The sequence below is a fragment of the Podarcis vaucheri genome (genome assembly GCF_965113315.1).
Source record: "Podarcis vaucheri genome assembly, chromosome: 4".
NCBI classification, from domain to species: domain Eukaryota; kingdom Metazoa; phylum Chordata; class Lepidosauria; order Squamata; family Lacertidae; genus Podarcis; species Podarcis vaucheri.
The window spans coordinates 110129836-110152108 of NC_138762.1; the positions used below are offsets into that span (position 1 = coordinate 110129836).

General features: G+C 42.8%; 1 long non-coding RNA gene across 1 annotated transcript in view; it reads left to right on the plus strand.

Moving 5' to 3' along the window:
* Window positions 1–14994, plus strand: part of LOC309531756 — a 28548-nt gene extending 13554 nt beyond the window's left edge. The window contains exons 3-5 of the long non-coding RNA XR_014219428.1: window positions 4059–4204; window positions 9384–9503; window positions 14829–14994. This is a non-coding gene — a long non-coding RNA (uncharacterized lncRNA). The remainder of the gene's footprint in view (window positions 1–4058; window positions 4205–9383; window positions 9504–14828) is intronic.
* Window positions 14995–22273: the final 7279 nt, after the last annotated feature.

Below are 22273 nucleotides of genomic sequence, written 5' to 3' on the forward strand. Positions count from 1 at the left end.
CCTGCACGGCATAGCTCATAGCTTCTCTGAGTTATTCAAGCCCCTTCGCCACGGCAAGGCAGTGATCCATGAAGGGGATTCTGAGTATTTACAACCTATTTATTAATATTTTAGAGCCAATAATGCTTAGCTGAAAGCAATTATGTTGGCCCAAAAGCTTTCATCATGCTGGTATGCCACCCCACTGTGTCTTATCATGTTAACATAAATTGTTTGTGGGAGATCACAGTAGGAACTTCTGAAAATACAGTGCCATCCTGTGCATGTTTACTGAGCCTTATTCCTAGTAACATGAGCACAGGGTTGCTGCCTTTCAACCAGTAATAATAATACTTTTTTATAAACTGGAGTTGCAGGTTTTTTTTACTGTTTTATATATAGCTTGATTAATTATCTAGTTAAATACTCTTAAGAGCTCCTCTTTTTGACTATATAAAACATTAAGTTAATTCTTGTCACACCAAAGTATAGTAAAATATTTGTACTGTCTTAATTGCTCTGTATTCCATCTTGAACACTCATGGTTAAAACTAAAATCAAATAGCCTAACTGAAACAGTATTCTTTTTGTTGTAAATGAGGTATTTGTTTATTCCCCTCACAAGCTCCTATAAAGTGAAATGAGAAGAAATCTTAGCAAGCAGAACATGGTTCCCCCAAAGCACATACATTTATTCTATTTTTGACGGTTGTATACCAGGGACTTTAAACAGTAAGGATGGAGAGAAACTTGTTTGGTCTGCATTTTAACATGGGTTGAGCTAATGCACTGGTCCTCTACTTAAATGCAGATTGGAATGCCACAATAAATCAGATTACTCACTAATTTTTGCAGTACAGTTCAAAAAGTGTGGATAAAGATGTGTATCTTACAGAAAGAATGCATTGAAAAATGCTTTGAAAACCATATGAAATGTGTTTCAGGAAACAAATTCATTCAAAACGCATATTTCACCAGAAAGTAGAATAATTCATAGAATCACAGAATCATTGGAAGGGACCCCAAGGGTCATCTAGTCCACCCCCTGCAATGCAGGAATCTCAACTAAAGCATCCATGACAGATGGCCACCCAACCTCTGCTTAAAATCCTCCAAGGAAGGAGAGTCCACAACCTCCCAGGGGAGACCATTCCACTGTCAAACAAAAAGTTCTTCTTCATGTTAGTTGCCATTTTATTTCTTGTAACTTGAAGCCATTGGTTTGAGTTCTACCCTCCAGGGCAAGAGAAAGCAAGCTTTCTCCATCTTCCATGTGACAGCCCTTGAGATATTTGAAGATAGCTATCATATCTCAGCCACTTCTTTTCCAGGCTAAAGATACCTAGGCTAAGCATACTGTTCCTCATAAGGCTTGGTTTCTAGACTCTTAATCATCTTGGTTGTCCTCCTCTGCACACCTTCCAGCTTGTCAACATCTTTCTTAAATTGTAGTGTCCAGAATTCCAGGCATGGTCTGACCAAGGCAGAATAGAGTGGTACTATCATTTCCCTTGATCTGGATTCTATACTTCTGTTGATGCATTCTAGGATAGCAGTAGCTTTTTTTGCTGCTGCATCACACTGTTGACTCGTGTTGTGGTCCACTAAGACCCCTAGATCCTTTTCACATATACTATTAGTAAGCTGTGTGTCTCTCATCTCATATTTGTGCATCTGGTTCTTCCTGCCTAAGTCAGAACCTTACATTTATCCCTACTGAAATTCATTTTGTTTGTTTGGACACAGTTTTCCACTCTGCTAAGGTCATTTTGGGGACGCGGGTGGCGCTGTGGGTTAAACCACAGAGCCTAGGACCTGCCGATCGAAAGGTCGGCAGTTCGAATCCCCGCAGTGGGGTGAGCTCCCGTCGTTCAGTCCCAGCTCCTGCCTACCTAGCAGTTCGAAAGCACCCCTAAGTGCAAGTAGATAAATAGGGACTGCTTTCTAGCGGGAAGGTAAACGGCGTTTCTGTGTGCTGTGCTGGTGCTGGCTCGCCAGCTGCAGCTTCGTCACACTGGCCACGTGACCTGGAAGTGTCTTCGGACAGCGCCGGCTCTCGGCCTCTTGAGCGAGATGAGCACGCAACCCTAGAGTCGGTCATGACTGGCCCTGATGGGCAGGGGTACCTTTACCTTTTTAAGGTCATTTTAAATACCAATTCTGTATTCTGCAGCATTAGCTACCCCTCCCAGTTTGGCGTCATCTGCAGATCTGATGAGCATCCCCTCAATTCCTTCATCCAAGTTGTTTATAAATTCAAATGTGAATTTTTCATGCATTAAACAAAATCTGGAAAAAAACAAGGTAGAATGGGCCTGTCATGGAGCACACGTGAGACTGCTGCTCTGTCCAACCTATTTCATAGGTGAGCAGCCCCTTTGTGATTTTGCTCTGCAATTTCAACTGCAGCATTCAAAGAAAAATCTGCTCGAAAGAGTAGATCTCTGTTTGTATATTGTATGTCTCATTTTTGGAAGGAGTCTCATAATGTTCCAGCATTGACACAGTTGCTGGTAGCCTACAGATCACAGAAATAAACAGCATTCCCCTCTCTTCACGTTCACATCACTGGACTAAAAGTGAATATATACTGCCTGGAAAAAATGCCTTCTCTTCTATCAGATTACTAGTGTTCTGTTTTTTGAAAATGTTGTTTGGGGCCTGCATTGCTTTTTGCTGTGTAGCTCTTCCCTTGCAACAGATTGTCACATTTTTTCAGGGTTACCTGTATCTTCTTTGCTTGAACTGGCTTTATTCTCCTGAGCAGCAGGGCTATTTTTCACAGGCCATTTTCCCCTTAAATGTCTCCACCAGCACTCAGTGTTGGAAAGGAAGGATGAACCATGGCTCATGTTTCTATCAGATGTACTCATAACCAGGGGAGCCATTTCAAGTTTCTGTGAGTGTTACCATTCACTCTGCTAGCAAGGTAGTAATTGGACAGTCTTCTGATTGAACTCCCTTAGGAAATATATACCAGTATATTTCCAGATGAAATGCCGCTGCAGAAGGGACTTTGGATAGCCACCAGTCTTGCGTCTCATCAAGAGGATTACAGCTCTATTAGTATGGCATCCAATGTTATCATTAGTGTTAATTCTGGGGATCAGGCCAAGTGCTAGCATGGGAATGAAATACCAAGACTTGCCCCTGACATTTCCCGACCCTCTTTTCACACTGTTCAGCATTGTTTTTCAACAAATTAGATTGATAGATTTGGGGGTGGGGAAGAAATGTCCCTTTACTTTATGTTTCTGTTTAATAATTGGCAGGTTGTATCTCACAGTCCCTTTGCTTGGTACCCTAGGAAATACTGTGGCAGAAATAATAAGAGCAACAAAACCATTTTGGCTCCAAGGCAGCAATGTAACAAATTGAGCCATGCTAATGACTAATTTGTGTTTTCAGTATCTCTCTGCTACAGAAGACAAGCAATAGGTAATTTCTTTGGCTTCCTTTTCTTCAGTTTCCTCTTACTAATAAAAACAAGCCATTGCATTATATTTTCTCTTCCCTCAGTAATGTCAGGCACTGCAAGTCAGACTGTGTGACCCTAATGGAAAGCATGTAAAGCATGTTGGGTAAGTCTCAAAGTTGAAGCACTTTCAGGAAAAGTACATCCCAATCCCACACATTTTCAGGGGCTTTCATCCGAAGTGTGTGCATAGAATGGTTTAGCAGAGAGTGCAGCCATGGGTAGCCAATCACTTGATCCATCACTGGCAGCTTCTGCTGGCATAATCTGGGTAATTGTGTTTGACTGCTGGTATCAAGAAAGACAAATCGAGAACTTACGTAGGCAGGACCTGTTTCACTTGGAAACCTGCTCAGAATTAGGGATGTGTCAACCACTGATAAATTTCACTAGCCTTATCAAAAAGTCTTTTGGTTTTCCTTGACATTGAGATGTTTCATCTTGTATGAAAAAGCATGCCAGTTGTGATCCAGCTGTTACATATCTGATATTAGGGCATAGTTGAATGGATCAGGGAAAGAGTTACTAGGAATCCAGAAGACAAGGAAGGGAGTTCCACCATGGTTTCAACTGAAGCTCAGTTTCTTATCTGTGTTTTGGGCAGGACAAGATATTCTGACTAGGAGTGGCAGAGGAAACAGCCCTTGAGGTATAGGAGGCAGCTCCAATTTTCCAGAAACCCAAGTACACCATGACTACCCAAATGCCCCAAGAAATCTCCATATGGTCAACTGCATGCAAGCAACAAAGGTTTGTTAAAAATGATCTCTCTGATTGATTGATTGATTGAATCTTTATTTGCGTCAGCCATCAGCCATAGCAATAAAACAACAATAATATATACAAAGTAATAAAACAGTAATAAAAAGTCAATTCTATAAAACACATTTTAGGGTTTTGAATCAGTAGTCAAATAGTGGATCTTGTTCTGATTGCCCCAGCTAAAAACCTTGCAACCTTTGCTGTCACCTGCTCATCTTGATCTGCCAGGAGAAAGGACACTGTGGCAGTGGTTGGGCGACCCGGAATGGACAATAAAAGAGGGGTGATAATCTCATTCCTCAAGTTTTTATTAAGAGTGCAAGCCAGAAGGGCGTGTACCACCGATTTGGTACTGCCATCTCCACAGGGGCATAAGCATTTTGTGTGCGGAATCTCTTTGAATCGTCCCTTGAGTACAGCTGAGAGCAATACATTCAAACTTGTGATAGTAAAAGCGCACCTATGTTTTAGAATTGCTAGGTTATACACATAGGGTGCCAGAGAGTCAAAATGGGAAGGTGGAAAATAGTCATACCATGGGCAAAAATTCCGTATTGTGGCCAAGTTGTTCTGTGTCTGATTTATGATATGGGTAGATATGAATGTTGGGAAGGGATAGACATGCATGCTTAGGGAGATGTTTAATTCAGGGCAAGGATGATTTTGATGGTTTCCTCCCAGGTGAGTTCATTGCTCAAAGTATGGGGTGCTTCTGAGTAATTAAAGCTACTTGGGGTGGATAAGTCATGGGTGCAGCCTGCAGGAGCCAATTTCATACAACCATCTGAGATGGATTCACCTAGTTCAAACCTGCCCTGAGACACTTTGGGCAGCTGTGCCGTGCCTAGCATGTTGCTTTGATTGCAGATTTCCCCAATCCATCTAGATTACTTTGTTCAAGTGTTCTTAAAACCTGCCCAATCAAGCGTGCATCCCCTTCTGAGTATAATATTTCCTAGTCCAGACATAGCATGCATCTGGTGTAAGGGACATACCCCTTTTGGGGTGGGTGATGCCTGTGCTGTGCTTAGCCTGCAAAGGTCGAGGGGAGGTGTTTCTTTCCTAAATTTATCTGTCTCTCCACTAGCCTGATTCCTGAGAAGCCCATAGGCAGTGCTAAAGAATTTCACTTTTATTTAGTGCCGCCCAGAGGCATCCAGAGGACCAGGCACATCCTAATGTCAGCTGCAGCAGGGCTCTAGATTCAGCAGGGCAGCCAGGTGGCTGCTGCTGCACATCTTCCAACAAGCTGTGCTCTGCGCCCCCAAGCAGAGCAGGGTGCCCCCCTCTGTCTGAGCCAGGGTTGCCAGCAGCACATACGTTTTAGGTGGCTTGCAAGGAGCCTGTTACTCACCATCTTTTGTGGAGAGAGATCTGTGAATGCACCAGCGGTCTGCCTCCTAATTATTTGAAAGCTAGAAAGGCAAGCCCGGACTCCCCACCCCCCAATATATTATAGATAAATTTTAATCCTTTTTTCTACTTCCCCCATGAAAAGCCATCTTTGACTGCAATTTGGAAGGCTTAATCCACTTTGGAGGGCCTCCTCTGCAGGCACATTTCATTCACTTTGACCAAAGAGGGGAAAAGTGGTTGGCATTATTAGATCCCCCATTGCAGTGAGTGAAGAACATAGAGTTTCATTTTATACAAGACCAGAATTACAGTTCAATGTGTGTGTGTGTGTGTGAGAGAGAGAGAGAGAGAGAGAGAGAGAGCGCGCGCGCGAGAGAGAGCACATAATAGTCAGAAACAGATTGGATTTTATTTTTTAAAATGCACAGATACCTGGTGAATCTTGGGGCCTGTGCACACTTCTAGTAAATGTACACCTTCAGCAGACAGTACAACCTTTCCCACCATAGGAAAGGCTACTTGCTACGGAATTCTTCAAAAGTCCAAATCTGGTGAAAAATTCCCAGCTGTCTGGAGGACATATCCTGTTCTTAACTCACAGTGATGAAATATCAGTTAATCTTTTCTGATTATCAAGTGATCAGATTAACAACGGATGGTCAGCCAGTATCTGTGACACTGTTTATCAGTTGCTTCCACTTTTCCCCAAAGCACCAGATGTGACATGCAACAAAACCGACAATACAATTCATCAACTGCTAAATTAAACATTCAGTAACTACCTGGAGATATCCACATGCTTTGAAGTTAGACCATTTATTTTGCCCTTCAATATATGTGTGATTCCACCAAGGATAATGGAAAATAACACATGCACTTAAAAAAAATTACACCTGAATGTTGCATATATGAGATCCTTTACAGGGCTGACATTGTGTGTGATTCTGACCGTTTCAGCTTCAGCTCTTCCCCTTCAGTTGGTCATTAAGCAGAGAGTTCAGGCATATTCTTCCTCGTACTGCTGACAACAGAAATCCCACTGGGACCATAAAAAAATTGTGTGTGAAAGGCTGAATAGAGCCTGGCCGCCCATTTGTATCTGTCTGCTTTTAAAGGTCATTACTCCAGATACACTCCCATCTTGCACAGCCGTCTTGCAGCTGGATTTTTGACCATTCATTATTCTCACTCTTGATCCTTTATAACCTGCATACAAAGAGCTGGGAAGGCAGAAAGGGGAAGGCAAGGCAAGGCAACAGAATGAAAATCGGTTTGCGCTCCCCAAATCAGTAGCAAACATTTCCCAGTTAAATACAATTGTTTAATGATGCCAATAGGAATGGCTTTGCCAAGTTAAAACATAGAAAGTTTTCACAAAGACAAAATAATATTTTAGATATTTGTAGGCAGTTACAATACTTCTGCTGCCTTGGTGATGCTAAGCAGGAGAACAAAGCAAAGTCTATGAAGAAAGATGTGGTGTTAACTGCTGTTAAACCACCTGCCCCGTCTCATGAGTAATCGTCATGGAGCTTCTTAAATTACATTTGGTGACTGGAGTTCAGCAATGGAGTGTCTTAAAACTCATTCCGTCTAGAGGCTGCCCCGGAAGAATGGGCCCACCATTCAGTTTCGGGCTCAAGCTACATGTTACATTGGTTTTCCCCCTCCTTCAGTTCTTTTTTAAAAACAACAACAACAAAATTTACCTGGGCAGACGATCAGTTGAAGTGGAGAAAGGGTATGTGGAGAATTCATACTTATTTTTCATCTCAGGGTTCTTCAGCACAAACACTTCCTCCTCCTCACAGAAGGAAAAAATACGGGCTCTCCATGGGTTTTCTGTAGCTTGGAGTGAAAAAGCAGCTTGAAGAGTCCGATTTTTCAAACTGAAAAAGGACCAGAAGAGAAAACACCTCCACACTCCCTTGCTCTGACTCACTGCCTGCCCAGGCTAACAGTTTTAAAATGCAGAGGGGGAAACCACAGAGACCCCCAACATGTGTAGCTTTTGCCTCAGCTGCAGCGTAGATGATCTCCCACCAGATGAAAAGTATGAACGATGCTTCATCTGCATTGTGGGCAACATCCTTTAGTGAACAGACAGAGGGCAATACCTGAACTGAATCTCATATGCCTTTTTGTTGTCAGGAAAACAACCCCAAACACAAAATACACACATGCACCATGCAAGTGTAAAATGTATTCAAAATGATTCTGCCCTGCCTGCCTCTCCTAGGCTTGAGGCTGCTCACAGCAACATTTGAAGCAATTGGAACAATTGAACAATTGAAATGCACTGACAAGCTAGTCAGACAAAGGAGAATCCCTTCCCACAGCAACAGATTAAAAGCAGTCAGCCTCCACACTCTGCGCTCTGATGGGCTTTCTCTGAGAGACAGTTCTTCTGAGAGGCCCAGGGCTACCACTGAGAAAGACTTAAGTCACATTTTACAGAGAGTGTCTTTCCTTGACATTTTAAAGCACAATCAGTCTGACTGTGTTTGAGTAGAAGGAGCCATGGTGGTTGCTTAATTTGTTCTCCTGTCCTTTTCCAGTTCAAAATTGCTCTCTATGAAGCTGTTCTTCCCTGCCCCAACCACAGGGAAACATAAAGGAGTTCTATATTTCCCCTGATACATTTCCACCTGTGATTCAAAATGCTTGGGGAAAGGTGAAAAACGACCAGCGGACAAAGGGTTACACAGCTTTCCTCCTCTCCCATAATTCTTCCTCCACCCACATGTTCAGCTGTTTTTTATGTTAATAATAATAATAATAATAATAATAATAATAATAATAATAATAATAATATATTATTTCTACCCCACCCATCTGGCTGGGTTTTCCCAGCCATTCTGGGCGGCTTCCAATAAAAGATTAAAAATACATTAAAACATCATTAAAAACTTACCTAAACAGGGTTGCCTTCAGATGCTTTCTAAATGTCATATAGTTGTTTATTTCTTTGACATCTGATAGGAGGGCGTTCCACAGGGTGGGTGCCACTGCCAAGAAGGCCCTCTGCCTGGTTCCCTGTAACTTCTCTTCTCGCAGCAAGGCAACCGCCAGAAGGCCCTCAGAGCTGGACCTCAGCGTCCAGGTAGAATGATGGGGGTGGAGACGCTCCTTCAGGTATACAGGACAGAGGCCGTTTAGGGCTGTAAAAGTCAGCACCATCACTCTGAATTGTGCTCAGAAACGTATCTGTGAAGCAACAAAACATGGCATTCCTATAATGTGGAGTTTGAGCCACAGGCCCTTTGGCAACTGTGCACACTAATATGTGAAGGGGCCAGCTGTGTCCCCGCCCACCTGACCAGCCTCTGCTAGGTGCAGAGTGACAGTCTCACCATCAAACACAACCAGTGGTGAGAGATTGGGGGCCCTTCTGCTTCATGTACTTCCTCCAGGTCTGAAGGGCAGCAAGATGAGAAAGGGCCTTTTCTGCAGAGACTCCCTGCTTGTGGAATGCTCTCCCCAGGGAGCCTCAGTTGGCGCCTTCATTCTATACCTCTAGGCACCAGGCAGAAATATGCGTCTTTGGCTGATTAAGATCCAATTCCCTTTTAAATGTGGCTGTGGGCTGTGGGGGAGTTTTTGGCATTCATAACGTCATTTTCCACCTAACCAACTGGGAAGCAAATGGAAGAAAAATAAAAACCTGGGCAATAGAGTGTCATTCTTACTGCAGATGTTCTCCCCAACCAAGAGGGATCTAAAGAGCCCCATTTGTGTAAATCAGCCTTAACTTCCTTTACTAATGGATAATAATTCCTCCTCTTAAGTTGTTGGACATTTTTGGTTGCAGAATGAGCCCATAAGCTGATCATCCAGAGGCATACCTACCTACATAGCATAATGGATTTGTGATAATTAACCTCCAGACTATTTGCAGTGTGAAAGGACTCCAACACAGCTTGAATCTCAGGTAAGACTCTGATCAGAAAGAGTAGAATATCATATTCAAATAAATCAAGAACATATTCTTTACCATTTTCCGATATCCCCTCCATCTTGGTGCTTTGACAAATCAGGTTGGCCAGAGTTTCCATGACTATAATGAATGGCAGAGGTGCCAGGCTGCCCCCAAGACTGGGCGGGCCCAGAGAGCCCATGATGGAGGAGGCCGAGAGCGCTGGAGGAGCCACTGGACCTGCAGCGTGTGTGACATGCATAGGGCAGCCTCGAGATTGAGGGGTCTGCTCCCCTGAAAACAAAGGTACCTTCAGCCTCCTAGAGCTGCCAAGCCTGCTACCTGGTGGCCCTATGCAGATGCATTTTGCAGCTCCTAAAGACAAAAAGGAAAGTGAATCAGTCATGTGTAGTATACTGGTTTCTTTCTTTCTTTCTTTCTTTCTTTCTTTCTTTCTTTCTTTCTTTCTTTCTTTGAATAACTTGCATTGGGTTTTATAAACAAGGATCATAGGAATAATAAATGATTTAAATAAATAAGTGGACCAAGTCTTCACGTGCCATTTTTATATCACAAAAGTAGCATAATAAATTTGTAGTAATGTTAATGACAAATGGTACATTATTAGTGGACAATATTTTCTTGGTTTGTGAATTGGTTTAAACAAAAGCAAAGGGAAAACAGAAAAAATGAAGTTAACAAATAAATGTGGTTTACTGTTCTGACTCAAAATGTAAATATTTGGTGTGTTTATTTTTTTGCTACGGTTTTAAGGTTTGTTTTATTTTCCTTTTAAATGAGTGCTTTGCTGTCATGCATATTTTGTGTGGACAAGCTTATAAATGGAAACAATTTGAAACAGTGTGAATCAGTGTTTCTCAAACAGGGAAATTACAGGAAATGCATACACATACTTTGTGAGGCATTTGAGGGAGGCAACGGGAAAAATATGAAAGAAAAAGAAAATTCTGATTAAACTGGCAAGGCTCTCACAAGACCTTCAGAGCAAATGCCTGTAGTTAGCTTGAGAAAAGATGAACTATGGAACTCCTTACCACAAATAAAATGCTGTGGCAAAGAATTTAGCAGTTGCCAAAGATGGATTGGATATCAACAGAGATACCAGTAATTGCAAGCTGATTATGCCCAAACTCTGTCTCCATCTGCCACCATTTACAGCTTATCCACACTTCCTCTTCTTCTGCTGCTTTCCTTTGGAAAAACAGCTCTTTATCGCTCAGTCGGAGCAAACAGCAATCAGGTTTTCCATGGATTTAGATTTAGCTCTGATTTAGAGGTAAAGAGTGGCTTTTCCCTGGGAAAGGAGTAGAGCAAGGGGGAAACTACTTGGACCTGTGCTTTCTAGGCATGGGACAAGCAGAAGTGCGGACAACCCCTAAGTGACTGGCTGTGCCCCTTCACCACTCTTTTGTGAAGCAGTAATTGTCAGCTGTCTCAAATGGGCCTTGAGGGTCCAAAGTTTGACAACCTCTGGTGTAATCTTAATCTCCATAGCTATAAAAAATGTACATGAGTCTCAGTGCAATTCAAGAAAAAAAAATAGATAAAATGAAATTATAGGTTAAAAGAGTCTGGTTGCAACTGTAACTTGCTAATTCTTGCTTTCTTGTCAAATCGTGACAGACAAAACATACTAAAAATCTGGAAGGAGATGCTGCACACATTCTGTTCATGAAATTTATTTCTGAGCTCCATTAAACCTAGCCAGACTAATAATTGATGTGAGCATCCGGTGGGGCTAGCTTATAAGTCCTGGAACACTCTTCCTGTCTGGTATCCATGTCTATAATTCTTTCACAGAGGGATGTGGCAGAATTTGTTATTGTCTTAGAAGCATGGGCACTCTGCTATCAGCCAGAAGCACAATGTGAGTCATTCAGTTTCCCCCCTGGAAGCAAGCTGGTGCTTGCCTAATTGGTATTTGAGGAGCTTGTTGAAGGGAGCAGGCTGACTGATAATGTAGTACATGGGGTTCCCCCCCTCCCCCAGAGTGCCCAGTTGTCCAACTATCGTAGGAATGCCATCACTTTTCTGAACGTGCAACATGGGGCACCACAGTTCTCCTTAGGACAGGAGTGGGAAACTGTGGCCCCCCAGATGCTCTTGGTGTGGAATACAACTCCCCCTATCCCTGACCATGCTATGAGGCAGTGGCAGGGGGAGGCCAGAGCCACCTGGAAGACACAGGATCCCAATCCCAGGCTTAATACATGTTTCATGGGTACCAGAATTTTTGCTGTCTTTCATATTTCTTCCAGAGCCTTGCAGCCAAGGATTTAGCTGTTTTTGTTATCAGATTAATATTTGAATTTCAGCTCTTCTTAGCTCTGCAGAGTCGCACCACGAACATCTCTGTTCTTTGCCTATCGTCTTTCCTTTCCCTTTCAGAAAAGCCACTCTATCCTTCTGCTCTGCCCCTCATGGCCGGCTTCCAACCTTGTTTTCCAGGGCCCCTGATTCATCTCTGATCCCTTTTCTAAGATCCTTCACCTGCTCTGATACTGCTATGATCTAGGCAGCACTGCTGTGTGCTGGTGTTATAATTGTCTGTGGTGTACAGAGTTTTTTGGTCCCATCATGGCAGCAATTCATGCTAATGGTGGACACTAGTATGCCAAAAACAAAGCTCAATAGATTAACTAAAAAAGGCCCTGGGAGCCTAAAGCAATCACTTGCAGAGGAGGCTTCCCATAGTATTTCTGGAGGAATAATTGCTCTTTGATGTCCTGAGGGTAGGGGGAGTGGGATCACACACTTGCCATCTCCATTTCCAACCTCCATCTGTTCTGTTTACATGCATTGATTCGTACAATGGAACAAGTTCTTTATGTACAATCAAGAACCTTGGAAAAGCAAAGATCCCAGTCATGTGCATGTATACACATATAAACTATGCCCATGTTAAGCTGAACATTCCTGTGTCTGGGACTGGGAACAACACAAGTGATCTGACTTCCCATCCCACATGTTCAATGAAACATTTGAATAGTGTTACCTCGCCTCTATTATCAGATGTTTGCTATTGAAGAGGTTTTGCAGAATTTTGGCGCGCTATAAAAATAGGAAGAAAGCCAGTTTGACAAACACTGGCAAAGGATGGGTAAAATAAATGCATACCATGAGCAATGATTGCTGCATTATATCTCCTTCAAATCCATGAAAAACTATTGTCTGTACACAGCCTCAGGATACTAATATTCTGAGGTATTTAATTGTCCAAGTTCTTAAGCAATTATGAAGATTAGCAAAGTCTATTAGAACTTCTAAGTAACCTTGCATCCACTTTCTATACAAGAAGTGATTTACTTGATTAAAATGTTGCCACTGGAAACATTAAAAAAATGTAATCCCATTAATGTATAGTCATTCAGTTGTCGTAACGATTTCAGGCAGTGTTGTCAAGATTTTCAAAGTGAAGAGGGCTTCAAAGTTTCAATACTCAATGGCTAACCAATAAGTTGCCACATAATTTGGATGTTAGTTTTGAGTCACTTCTGAACAGCATGAATCACAGAGGGCCAAACTACCATAGTTGTGATGCAATTAGCAATGTCTAGGTGCAAAGCCCCCAACTAGAAACAGGTCTCTAGCAGGGTGTGGGGCTCAAATCTTTGTCTCTGCTGTGCTCCTATTTTCACTGGGGCAAAGCCTCCTATTTGCAATAAGGAGTAATTGTATTGTGTGATACTCTCCTGCTTACAACAGTGAGCACTTGTGCACACATTAGTAACAGACAATAGTGAGTGAAACAGACACACAAAGAAAAATTGTACAATAATTAATAAGGCACACTGGCAGATAAATTAATAAAATAACAAAATAGCTTGAGATGGTGTAAAGGAGACTACAAACTCAGAACTATTCTAAAGAACAATTCTAAGCTATTCTATTCACTGGCTCTAATAAGAACAAATAAGCTACACTTAGGGAACAATCCAATATCATGATCCACTGTGTGAGGATGGTTAGGATCCAGTGGATCTCTGGCTGAGCCAGAAGGTTCTTGGCACATCCAGAGGAAACCAGCTTAACTCCCTCAGGCTCAGCTCTTCCAGAGATATGCCAGTGTATCTCTTCCCTTCCATCCCAGTGGACTAACAAGCCTGACAGATCTTAAGCCAGTGTAAGCCCTGAAAAATGGCATTCTGGTGGCATGACATAGCAGGATGTCAGGGGCATTTAGGATAAGGTTACCAGACGTCCCCGTTTTCCAGAGACAGTTCCCGGATTTACAAATCAGTCCCCATACAAAATCCATTGAAGTTGAAAAGTGTCCTCAGATTCATTGAAAAAAATCTGGTAACCTTAATTTAGGATGGATCTTGTGCCTGTTCGGCTTGGTCATCTGACTTGACAATTCAGTGTAAGTTCAGACAACCAAAAAGGTGGTGTAATTCATAAAGGCTCACTTTCGTTCTGCTGGGCCTGGGCGGGCTTAGGCAGCAGTAGCCCAGCTGCTGAACAGCTTGGATCTGGTAAAATGTTATGCCTGTTTAATTTACGCTAAGCTTTTTTCATGCCAACTTCTTGTGTAGAGGATGGCTCCCTTAGACAGACCCAAGCAAAACAGAAAAAATAAAGCAGAATTAAACCCAATGAACACATGAAAAAGAGCTGTAGTAATTTGGAAGAAAGGGACGTGGGTGGCGCTGTGGGTTAAACCACAGAGCCTACGGCTTGCCGATCAGAAGGTCAGCGGTTCTAATCCCCGCGACGGGGTGAGCTCCCGTTGCTCGGTCCCTGCTCCTTGCCAACCTAGCAGTTTAAAAGCACGAAGTGCAAGTAAATAAATAGGTACCGCTCCGGCGGGAAGGTAAACGGTGTTTCCGTGCGCTGCTCTGGTTCGCCAGAAGCGGCTTAGTCATGCTGGCCACATGACATGGAAGCTGTATGCCAGCTCCCTCGGCCAATAAAGCGAGATGAGCACCACAACCCCAGAGTCGGCCATGACTGGACCTAATGGTCAGGGGTCCCTTTACCCTTTACCTTTAATTTGGAAGAAAAGGGAGACATGAGTAAGGAACTAGGCTGAAATGATGTGTCCAGCAAATGCCTCCAGCAGAACTTTTTAACACTGCTGCCCTTCAAAGACAAAGAGCAAGAAGCACGAGACAAAAACACTATTTGATATCTGTCAATTTCCCTCCCATAGCACTGGGATTTTTTAAGGCTGGGGTAAATCATTACAGTCTTGACCTGCCTGTCCCAATGAGGCTCTCTTGGCTCCTGTCCCCCACCCTGACCTTTGCCCTCTCTTGCCACCACTCTGGCATTTTCTTTATATTGTCAGCCTAGAGACACTCATCTTGCTTTCCACAGATACTCATCTGCAATGTTTTTTGCTGTCTGAGACGCCAAGGAACCATGAAGTGCTTTGAGGGAGATCCTGCTTCAACCTGGGGCATCTTGCACACCTCGGACAAGCCCAGAAAACCTCTGAAGCCCCCTTCCCACTTTGATTTGGCCTTTGGGCTTCTACGTTAAAAGTGAGCCATTGCTCAGGACATTGCACATCTAAAAAAGTGTTAATTAAACTAATCAATAAATATATTTTTATCTCTAAATTGACAAACACATGTAATCTTTCCTAATGTGATGGCCTTTAAATATCCAAATAGTACAAATTGTCCTTAGATTAAAAAAGAAAATATTATTCCATGGGCATCACTGAAGCCAGGAGGGAGTGGTGGTTCTGTTAAATTCTGTTGTTGTTCCATGGATTAGTTTTGCCTTGTGTTCCACTCCACCCACCCTTCCAGTCAAACTTGGAGAATTTTTAAATTTTTAATTTCAAAATTGATGCATGAACAGTTTGCCATGTTCTCAGTTTGTATTTTTGTTGTTGTTGCCATTACAGGTTTATTTGTTTATTTCATATTTTCTTTGCTTGGATATATCTCCTAATCTGATTGTGAAGCTGTTGAAGTTGCTGATGAATGGGGAAGGGGTAGAGGTGATAAACAGACGATCACTGTACGTCTGACTATGAGACTCACTCACTGGATCATCACCTTGTCGTGGTGAGTGGGCTTGCACATTCCTATGACCCTTGTGAGTGAAGCCATTAGGAATCTCATACTCCCAGCAGGGTCACCCAAGGCAGTAAGGTCAAAGGGAAGGAACTAGGCAAAGAATGATCCAAGAAGTCCTCAATGGCAGAACAGGAGGAAGATAACAAGTGGTATGTTACAACAGCTGTGAAGGCAGATGAAGGCTGCAGCATATAGAAATCTACCGGTTTGTCATGACTACTCATGCCATCGGAACAGAGCCTTACTGTGAAGACTGTGCATTGGTCAGCGTGCACTGATCTACACACATAAAACAAATTCTCACACGGGCATCTTCCAAAACCCTTCCCAAACCCAAGCCCCAAAAGTTCCATGGTGATCGGCAAATGTTAATGGGGGCAGAATCATGAAATCTGAAAGTCCCTAGCCATGAACCGGCACATGGGCGGTGGATACAGATTCAGTCATTCTGACTCAAGCAATAAGACAGTTGAGCAGCTCGGCAGCTGTATCCATGACTGAGAAGCCCTTTATAGGACCCACTCTGCTCATCCCGAAAAGGGGGAGGGGCTAGAAAAGGTGCCCTAAACATAGTCTGCTTCCCTTTCCCCCTGACTGGATTACGGCAGCTAGTGGGGTCACCACCTCGCAGTCGTAAAAGACCGTTGAGCTTTGGAACATGGAATATACGGACGTTGTCAGATAACACAGACAGCGAGCGTCCTGAAAGCAGAACTGCCATCATTGCAAGAGAGCTGCGACGTTTTAACATCGATATTGCAGCACTTCAAGAGACTCAAAGAGCAGGCGAGGGACAACTGAAGGAAGAAAAAGGAGGCTACACATTCTTCATGGAAAGGTCTATCTCAACAAGAACATCAAATACATGGTGTAGGCTTCGCTATCAAAAACCATCTTGTGACGCTCCCGTCAGAAGTCCCTACCGGCATTAATGAGTGACTCTCAACCCTTCAAATAAAACTTCCCAAAAACTAACAGGCTACTATTATAAGCGCTTATGCACCAACACTGGTTGCCGATGATGACACTAAAGAATTTTTTTACTGGATACTGTCCTATCAGAGACACCTAAGGAAGATAAAATTATCCTCCTGGGCGATTTAAAAGCAAGAGTTGGGCGAGATTTCGATCTGTGGCCTGGGACTACTGGGAAAGAAGGAATTGGCAACAGCAACCAGAACGGAATCTTAGTTTGACGATGTGTGCAGCGCACAACCTTGTTATTACCAACATACTCTTTTGACAGAAAAATAAATTTAAAACTTCATGGAGGCATCCTCAGTCAAACCACTGGCACCTCTTAGACTATGTTATTTTCCGTGCTAAAGATTGCCATGCTAAAGATGTGCTCCTTACCAGAGCTATGATGAGTGCCGACGACTGCTGGACAGATCACTGACTAATACTAATATGACTAATATGACTAATAATACTAATATGAATAATATGATAAAGATTATACCTCAACACAGGCTTCAAGGAAGGAAACCAAGGAGCAAAATGAACACTCAAGCCCTTCAATATCCCATTAAGCGGGATTGCTTCCAAACGACGCATAAGGAACATTTGCTTTCAGAATTCCCTTATAACATCGAGGAAGACCAGAGGAACCAGAGTTCAAATCCCCACTCAGCTATGGACTTCACAGTGACCTTGGGCCAGTTGGTACCTCACAGCCTAACCTTTGTCACAGGGTTGTTATAAGGGCAAAATGGAAAGGATGGAGATCCGTGTTTGCCACTTTGAAGGAAAGGTGAGATAGAAATGTTAATAAAATAAAATAAAATAAAGTAATATGTGTGCAAAAAGGTATCACTATTCTCTGGGACCAATGAACAACAAAGTACACATGCAGGTCTTGCTTTCTGAACAAAACGCATTCCCAGGAAATTGTTCAATAGGCAAGCATTTCCATTATTCCTTACAGGAACCTTTCTAATTCATGATTTGTCTGATCTCTCCTGCCTTCCATGACTTCTGCCCAAAATGTCTGCCGCCAAGCAGCAAAACACAAACAAATAAGGAAGTGGGCAAACTCTGGCTGTTTGGATATAAGAATCTGTCTTTCATGTTACGAGGTTTGGGTATAATTCCTTTGTGTCCAGATAACCAAAATTTCAGATAATAAGTGTTCTGATTGTGGGACTTATGTGGAAAGGATTTTATACATGTGCATTCACATTACTCAGCAAGTCAGGTTGTTTGCGTAGGCTAGTGTGGTATGGTTTACCATTGCAATCCCTTTCATCATGAGTCTTCCTTGATATCTGACACAAAATACTTTTTAAAAAAATGTATCTGGATAAGTTGCATCACCTAAAACTACAATGCTTGCCCTCGTCCAGCCTTTGCAACTCTAAGAAAGGCATAATGGAAACTTCCTTTCCCTTAGTGCAGTTGATAAAGTTAAGATTCTCCTTAAAGAATCAAATGCTGCTACAGATTTATGCCAGAGTGCTGATTTGGAGGCTTGTAATTTCTTTTGTTCTAAAGATACAGTTTGCATTTAATAAGGATAATTGTTTGGATGTTTAATATTCTTTGGAAGTTTAATATCCCTGCGGCAAATCTAAAAAATGTGTGAGTCTCTGATACTTGACGATGACCTTCACCGCTATTATAGGGATTTATATATGTCTCAGTAAGTGAAATGGTGCAAGGAAAAGAATGTGTTTCATTGTTCTCATGGTGACCCAGAGATAAGGAGACAGCAGCCAAGTACTGTATACTGTGGGCATACCTCAGAGAATACACGTGTTCCAACTTGCCGTACATGTGATGTTCTCCCTTTAGGGTTTAATGGCAAATGGCTTCATGTGTGTTTATCCTCATAACACTTTCTCAGACAGAGAGAAGCCAAGGTGTAGCTCAGCAGAAGAGTGTGGGCTTTGGGAGCACTCAGACCCCCAGAATGAACCCTAACTTCAGGGCACACCTGGTGGCTGCCTAGTTCCCCAGGGAGTCCTTGCTAGTCTCTTGTTGGGAGGCCAACAATTTCACATTTGAATTCTCAAAGAACTTTCCGGGAGGCATCACCCAGACCTGGCAATTTGTTCTTAAAGCCTAGAACTTCTTTTTGTGCCATCACTCTTTGCCTCAGTTCCTCAGCCTGCATATACAGTGGTACCTCGGGTTACAGACGCTTCAGGTTACATACGCTTCAGGTTACAGACTCCACTAACCCAGAAATAGTACCTTGGGTTAAGAACTTTGCTTCAGGATGAGAACAGAAATCGTGCTCTGGTGGCGTGGCTGAAGTGGGAGGCCCCATTAGCTAAAGTGGTGCTTCAGGTTAAGAACAGTTTCAGGTTAAGAACGGACCTCCAGAATGAATTAAGTTCTTAACCCGAGGTAGCACTGTATATCTGCCCTGTATCTCCGGCTGTGAAGAAAGATTCAGCTTCTCTGCAATCTCCTTATCTTTCTGTAGAGCACATTTGACACCCTTGTCATCCGAGGGTCCAACTGCCTCCCTAGCCAGTCTCCTGTTATTAATGTGTTTGAAATTCATGTTGTTGATGAGCTTTATGTTTTTAGCAATGTGCTCTTCGAGTCCTTTTTTACCACCCCTTGTTGTCTGCTTGCATTTCTTTTGCCAAAGCTTCTGTTCCTTTTTGCTCTCCTTGTGTGGACCAGACTCCCATTTCCCAAAAGGCGCCTCCTTGCCTCTAATAGCGTCTTTGAATCTGTTAGGTCACCCTGCTGGCATCCTCTTGGCTCTGGTGGTACTTTTCCTGATGCGCAGCAAACATTCCAGCTGAGCTTTTAATATTGTGGTTTTAATCAACTCCCAAGCATTTTGAAATGATTTGACTCTCTTGACTTAGCCTTTCACTTTGCTTTGTTTTCTCTTTTGAAGTCAGAATGACTGTGTTGGGTTTTCTTCGCAAGTGGCTGGTTACACACACTTTGATATGTCTATGGTCATTGTTCCCAAGTGGTTTAACAATACCCACATTGCACACCAGGTCACTTAAAATTAAATCCAGGTCACCACTGCTCATGACCCACTGTCCGAGGGCAGAGTCATTTTAGGGTGGCCAGAAAGTTTACCTATTTATTGTGTCAGCAACACAAATGTAGCCAGTCTATGTGAGGATAGTTGAAGCCACTGATCACTACAACTTTTCCTCTTTGTGATGCATCACTGATCTCATTGTCCATCTCTAGATGTCCTAAACAGTCTGATCAGAGGGACAATAGCATCACCTCAGTAATAGATTACTTTTGGAGCCAGGTATCACGACCCACAACAATTCTGTGGAGGAACCTGATTCCTTTGGGATTTCTAGCTTATCCTATTCCATGCTCTCTTTTCATGTACAGAGCACATCCACCTTCACCACATCCTTCCCTGTCCTTCCTATAGAGTTTGTATCCAGATACAACTGTGTTGCACCAGTTCTTTCCGTTCCACCAGGTTTCCAATACAGTGGTACCTCGGGTTAAGTACTTAATTCGTTCCAGAGGTCCATTCTTAACCTAAAACTATTATTAACCTGAAGCACCACTTTAGCTAATGGGGCCTCCCGCTGCTGCTGCCGTGATGCCGCTGCGCGATTTCTGTTCTCATCCTGAAGCAAAATTCTTAACCCAAGGTACTATTTTTGGGTTAGCGGAGTCTGTAACCTGAAGCGTCTGTAACCCGAGGTACCACTGTACTGTGTTGCTCTCTACTTGACTTTGGCACTTGCATTTTGGCCTGCAGTGCATTGTTCTGTCTGAATTGCCTCTGCACTCATAATGCTTATAATTTTCCCACATTCAAATAATACTTTATTTCACCTTCAGCTTCATCCCAGGGGGGAGATTTGTTCCAATCAGTCCCTCCACAGCCCCTGTCAGCTTTCACCCAAACAATCAGTTTAAAAGCTGCTCTGCCAGCTTTTTCATTTTAAGCACAAATGGTCTGGTTGCATTCTGGTTCAAGTGGAACCCATACCTTTTGTACAGGCGTGGCTTGTCCCAAATTGTTCCCCAGTGCCTCACAATCCCTCCTGATGCGACTGTCACACCCACACGTTGATACTAGGCAGCTGTGCCTGCCTAGCTGGTCCTGAATGTGGGACCAGCAGCATTTCAGATAAAGAATAACCAGCCACTGTTCACCAGACCTAGGCAATTGTCATCTCCCAGAAAATGCAGACCTCTTCAAGGTACTTCTGTTGTAGTTTTAGTTGCTGGTTTTAAATAATACCATCAGTCTACATGCCACTTTACAGTGTAGCCTGCACAAAAGACAGGTCTCTACTCTCTGCTCCAGGGAACGTGCAGTTTAAATTTTAAGACAGGGTCTAAAATGTTAAAGACTGATGGATTAAGACAAAAAAAAATGTTGTTAAGAATTTCATTTTGCTAAGGGTAGTAGAGCTGAAGGAACAAAAATCTTGTAGGATCCTGTAAAATTAACACCTCAAGGTATAATAGTTGACTTAACCCATCTAGTAGGCCACAGTGCTAGACCATCATGTCAAAGGATCTAGTCCTTAACCAGTTTTTGTGTTGCCATCATTCTTTATGCCTGCCTTCCACATCAGAACTTTAATTCTGATGTGATGGGATGTGGGTACATCCTCAACCAACAGCCTGACCTGCCTGCTTTTTTCTTTTTGCTGCAACGTTCAGATAACTGGGTACAGAACTGCAGATTTAGTCAGTAAATCATTAGAGGAGCCTCATTGTATCAGGCCAAATTCCTGTCTAGAAAAGCTTCCTGTTTTTGCTGGGGCCAGCCTATGGGAAGCCTGCAATCAGGACAGAAGTTCAACAGCATCCTCCTTACTTGTGCTCTCCAGCAATTGGCATTCAGAGACATCCCACCTCCGATGTTGCAGACAGTAAACCATCACCACGGCTAGTAGTCCATGACTTTGTCTAACCCCCTCCTAGAGCCATCTGTTGGTGCCCATTACTTTCTCTTGTAGAAGTGAATTCCTTGGCTTAAATGTGTGCAGTGTGGAGATGTACTTCTTTTTATCTGTCCTGATTTTTCCTACCTACATTCAGTTTAATCATGGGATAAAAACTCTGAATTCACTTTCTCCACATTAGACATAGTTTTATACGCCCCGTTAAGTCCCCTCTTCCACACCCTTTTCCTAACCTTAAAAGTCCCATACACTGAACCCTAGTTTCTTACAGGGAATCTGCACCAGCTGCGTCAGCATTTAGCTGGCTTGTTTCTGAATCTTCCCAGCTCCATAATTACAAATAATGTAAATAAGGCAGAGAAGAATTGGTTTCCCTTCCCTATGTGCTGTTTTGTGCGAAGAGCAAGCCCCCAACCCCCGTTTTATATGTTAACTTTGCTCCGTTAACTCAATTTAACTTATATTTTGGGGAAGTGCTTCATACTGCCAGGATGGCGGAAACAAAAGTCGTGCAATGATCACCATCAGAGTCTCCTTTTAAATTTTGATCAGTGAGGTTCTGAGCATGTTTGCAAGAACTGCCAGCCTAGCATCACAGATAAAATGCTCAACCAGATTGAAGACAGAACTGCTGGGCAATGGGGTTTCATGTGTTATTATCCTTTTTCTAAATGTCACTCTTAAGTATATTTTGCTGAAGTGATGACAAAGGGGATCTTCCATTTCATTTGCTAATATTAATTTATTCCAAACAGACAAGTTGGGTTTTGAAATAACTTCTCTGCGGACAGTATTAAGGGCATTTGGGAAATAGAGAGATTATGTTAAGTACAGTCTTGTCAGTGACTTGTCCATGCTCTGT